The 4,808-nt window shown below is 45.7% G+C and overlaps 1 long non-coding RNA gene across 2 annotated transcripts in view; it reads left to right on the top strand.

Annotated features, from left to right (window-relative positions):
- Window positions 1–2,991: 2,991 nt before the first annotated feature.
- The window catches only part of LOC108640889, a 7,564-nt gene continuing 5,747 nt past the window's right edge, over window positions 2,992–4,808 (top strand). Inside the window, exons 1-2 of one of the 2 annotated variants that reach the window (XR_003916073.1) lie at window positions 2,992–3,161; window positions 3,801–4,032. This is a non-coding gene — a long non-coding RNA (uncharacterized LOC108640889). Of the gene's footprint in view, window positions 3,162–3,777; window positions 4,033–4,808 lie in introns of both variants that reach the window. The other variant, XR_003916072.1, reaches the window with a different exon arrangement.

Raw genomic sequence — 4,808 nt, 5'->3', positions numbered from 1 at the left:
CCGTTACCTTCTCACTCACATTTTCGAAAGTCCACTCTAAATTTCATGACCCAGAAGCAAAATGGCCAATGTGGGGAGGAGAGAGCATGTGAGAGATGGCAGTGGGGCTGTGTTTGTAGAGGCTCACTGGGATGTGATCAGACCAGAAGGGTAAGACCCAAAGAGGCTCCAGCAAACAGCCAGAGCCCCCTTTGTTTATTCTCTGTATTCCCATCTTTCACCCTGTGCACTCCCCCATTTGACTGGGATATATTGAATAAGCAACTAGTGCAGAGGGGCTATAGACAATTTTGGGTGTGCTATTGATATCTTCAGCAATCCCAGCCCTATGCATGTCCCTAATTCCATATTGCTTCATCTCAGGACCACCAGGAAGGTGCTGCCTAGTTGATCCAGGGACCCTGTTATTGGGACTGTCTTGTGAATTGATCTTGTTCTGTTGTGTTTATATTCAGTTAGAATAAGAGTTCCTCAGTTTGTCAGGGGGTTTCTAGAAGAGAGTATTGGTGCCAGAGCAGCTGAAATTGGTTTTCATTCTTAGCTTCAACCTGACATGCTGCATGTGGCCATTCTTATCTATTGCTATAATTCTTATCTATTGCTATAATTATCCAGAGCCCTTTGGTCTTCATCCTGCAACTTGTCTTGCTGCTCCTCCTGCAAAAGTATTGCACGAGAAATGCACTGTTCTTTCTGTGCAAAGGCATTTTCAAGCAAGCCTTGCCTTCCCAAATCCTAGTAAAATTAACCAGACTTGAATCTCTTAAATGCCTTCAAAGTTCCCAGACTTCAAGGTTAATCTGAAGTGCATAAACCTACCTCTGAGGTCACATGGCTCGAGACCAAGTCCATATGAAGTCAGGATATCCTGGGCAGGCTCTCAATAGAGTTTTTTACAGGTGATGCTTATTTTCAGGGATATTTTAATAAGCCTAATCAATCATAGCAAGCTACTAAGCAATAAATCCATAACAATTTTCATCTGGACATCTTAGGTTACTTTGCAGGAAGTTGGTGGGGATCAGACAGTAAGGAATAGTGGTTATTAAAAACAGTCTTAAGATTTCAGCTTTCTTCACAGGATAACTCGAGATGTTGGCATTCTGCTTCTGCTTGGAATTACTCTGCAGAGAAATTTCCTTCCCCAGTGACCAGCTAAAGCTGGGCAGGTCCAACCTCCTGTGCTTAAATTTATCCCATGTGAATATGCCAAAAAGTGCCTTGTCCAATTAACAACCTTCCTTAGAGGATTTTCCTACAAGTCCTGTAACAGCTTCAAAGATGTGCTAGGTTTTGGCATTTCCAGCTCTCTGCATCCTTAGGGCACTGCAAATTCCTACCCATCCTAAATCCTGGGAATAGTCCTGATTTTCACCTCTTGTCCCACCTACAGAAGTGGAAAGCCCAGGGGATGTTGGTTTGTGTCCTCCTAAGGGCTTTTCCATGCTGGGTACTCTCAAAAAAGGTCATGAGGTGTTTGTCTTGCTCTAAAACCTCTCATTGTTTTTTTTTTGGTCAGGATTTGAAGGGATTTAATGTTTGTGGTCAAGGGTGGGATTCACCTGTGCATCTTGTTGGATGCTAACTGGGAGCTCAGCCCTGTGCTTTAGGGAATGAGGGTGCAGTGAAATGCCCCTCTGGTTGCCCAAGACGATGGGCAGTTGTGGTGCTGGTCCGTGGAAGGGCAGAAAGATAAAAGTCATGGAGCTTCTGTGAGGCTTTTTGCAGGCACAAGGCCCTTCTGGACAGAGCCTGCGTTTCTGGGGCAGGCTCATCATGAGGGGACTGAGCAAGGAGAGCTTGGGTTGCTCCTCCCGCCGGTGCCGTTCGGATCCGGGTTGCAGAGGCCGTGCTGTCCCCGAGGCCTCCTCGCCCACGCCGGGTTCCTCTCCCCCTCCCTGCGGGTGTTATTTACACCATTTCCTGCCCAGGGAAGTTCAGGAGTTTGACGTTACTGGGTTGGTTTCCGCTCTCCTGCCCGGTTCCCATCGGGAGCTCTGGCAGAGCCCAAGCCCTGCGGTGCCGGCAGCGGCCGGGCAGGACCCTGCCCATGCCAGCGGGCGGGATGGAGGTGCCAGCCAGGCCCAGGGAAAGAAGTGTAACCCCTGTCAGGCTGGACAACTCAGGCTCAACCAGCCTGGGAGGGCTGGAAAAGCCGACTCTATGTCCGTCCCTCCACCCCAGTCCTGCTGCAGGGCCGGACGGGAGGAAGGGAGGACGCACCCGGGCATCGCTGCAGAGCTTTTGGGTTCCTGCCGAATTGACGCCCGCCCTTCTCCCTCCCTCTCCTCCCCATCCTTCCCTCCTGGCCTGCGTCTCCCCTCCCTTCCCTTCTCCCTCCCATCCCGCAGCAAACAAAATGGCTGCTCCATGGCCATTTTGTTTTCCGTCTGGAAGGGGGAAGCCGGGACGCTGGGACTTGGCTCTTTTTTGGAGGCTGCAGCCATATTTGAGCCCAACTCTTCCGTCTCTACGTGGCACCGGCTGTAGCGAGAGAGAGAGAGAGAGAGAGAGGGAAAAAAAGAGAACCAGAGAGAGAGAGAGAGAGAGAGAGAGAGGGAAAAAAAAAAAAAAATCAGGTGTTCACAGACAACTCAAATGCATCTTATTTTCATTAACTACCAGATTTTGCAAAATGGGAAGCTATTTGTCATGATCTGTTTTCTACCACCAGCCACCCCCACCACCCCACTCTGGTGACTTTCACTATGACCTTGTGCTGTATTGTTAAGGGTCCAATTTGCTCATTGTTACTTGCCTGCATAATTCTTTGCACCTCCCCCACCATCTTTTTTTTTTCTCAAGCAAAATCCAGTCATTTATATTCTGAGACTAAATGGTATTCCTCCTCCCTTACAGCCTCCCCCAAAAAGAAAAAAAAATAAAACCCTAGCAAGCTGTATAACACTAGTAATTCCTTCTAACAAATTTCCACAGATCCCCCCTCCTTACACACATGCACACTCTCTCTCTCTCTCTCTCTCNAAAAAAAAAAAAAAAGGACCTTTTGGAACGAGCCCAAAGTCAGAGAGTGGGTAGTTTTGGCGTATGTTGAGCACTGAAAATGCCTGGAATTGCCAAAGTGAGCTTTTGTGTTAGCAGCGTAAGGCTACTCGGTGCACGCAGAGTCGCAGGGCTGCACGGAATAGCCGGACGGAAAGGTTTGTTCGCTATATTCAATAAAACAGCCCTCCTTTCTCCTGGATTTGTAAAGTACCAGAGAGCACTGTTGTCTAATTTGTTTTTTTGGACGGGCGGATGGTTTTACACATCGGCTTGGTATGATCAGAGCCGGTCATTGCCGGACGGTAGCGTTTTAACCTGTTGTGTGTCCTCTTGTTTTTGGTGAATACGATATCTGACCTTTCCACTGAGCTGGCAGTGCCTGGATTTAGCTGATGTAATCCGGAGGATATTTTTTTTAGGGATTTTTTTTTTTTGGTTTATTTTGTTTATTGCCTCCTTGCCTTGAAAGTTTTCATCTCAGGAATAAAAAAAATCTCAATTTAAATATTAAAAGCAATAGCTGTTCTTGGCTTTTTAAGCCCTTGCTTTTCTCCCAAGGCTGGAGCTGAACTGTGATAACAACCTGTTTACTGCTCTCTCTGTGTATCCTGCACACGTTAAGGTGTGATACACAACAGAGACGCCATCAACAGTAACACGCCTTGAAAGTTTAAGGCAACTTGGTGGCGTTGCCATAAAATTTTGCACAGAAACGTGGCAAAAATACCAGAACTTGTGCCAAATAAAAGCGATTTTTTTTTTTCCCCAAAGTGATTCTGCATTTCCTTCAGTAGCCTGGATGTCTTGGATTTGGTAGTCACGTCGTTTCGTTCATGGACGCTCCCAGGAGTAGATCTCTGTCCGGTGGCGTGGGGGGATCGGGCTCTGATAAGGCAGCATTGTTGGAGTGATCGTCCTACCTTTCCTTGAGTGGCTGTCCAGACATGTGGAGAGAAGCAGACACTTTCAGAGAGGAGCTGGGAAGGAGAGCAGAAAGAGGTGAAATCGCTTTTCTTGCACAGAAAGGTATTTGCCTCCATATCTCCTTGGCTTGTTTATGAACAGACAATACAGGAAATTGCACGGGTGATGGTGGTCCTGGAGCCGGGGCTGCTTGGGCGGGCACTGGGCGGGTGGTTCGTGTTGAAAATTAAATATTTTGGTCCAAATCTATGTTACCTACACACCTTTCATGAGCAGCTTTTCCAAGGAGGAAAACAGTATTAATTAGAAGAGTTTTACAAAATATTACAGAAAAGGTTCTTCTCTCTTTAGATGTTTGAGTTAACCTATAGAATTGAGTACAGAACGGGTAAAAATAAGCCTGAAAGATATTTTTTTGTCTTATTTTTAGTATTTGGAGAAATTACTCTGTGGAATATAAGTAGTGCCTGTCTTTTGTAACAAAAATTCTTGGATTTTTTTTTTTGCTTCAGGAGAGGAGGAATTATATGCAGATTTACAAGGAAAATACACAAACGTTTAGAAAAACCGTTGCCTTTGTGGCCACCTCTAATAATGTATTTAAGAAGGTTTCATAAAAGATAAGTCATGTAACAAGCAAGTTACAGATGCCTGTATTGTAGATAAAAATATCAGATTCATTAATGATAATCCAGATGTTTAGAAACATCTGATGGGACTCGAGACAGACTCGAGACAACCCCTAAGAGATGAGCAGCTATTTATTAAGATACCTGTTAATTGTTTAATAATAAATGCCATGACGAAGTTGATGTGAAATACTCCCCATGTCATTAAAGCGTACGGAGGAAAAGCATTGCTAAGAGGCAGGAGCTGTT

This window comes from Manacus vitellinus, unplaced genomic scaffold (genome assembly GCF_001715985.3).
Source record: "Manacus vitellinus isolate BGI_N305 unplaced genomic scaffold, ASM171598v3 scaffold_47_pilon, whole genome shotgun sequence".
NCBI lineage: Eukaryota > Metazoa > Chordata > Aves > Passeriformes > Pipridae > Manacus > Manacus vitellinus.
This window is presented reverse-complemented; position numbering and strand designations above follow the sequence as displayed.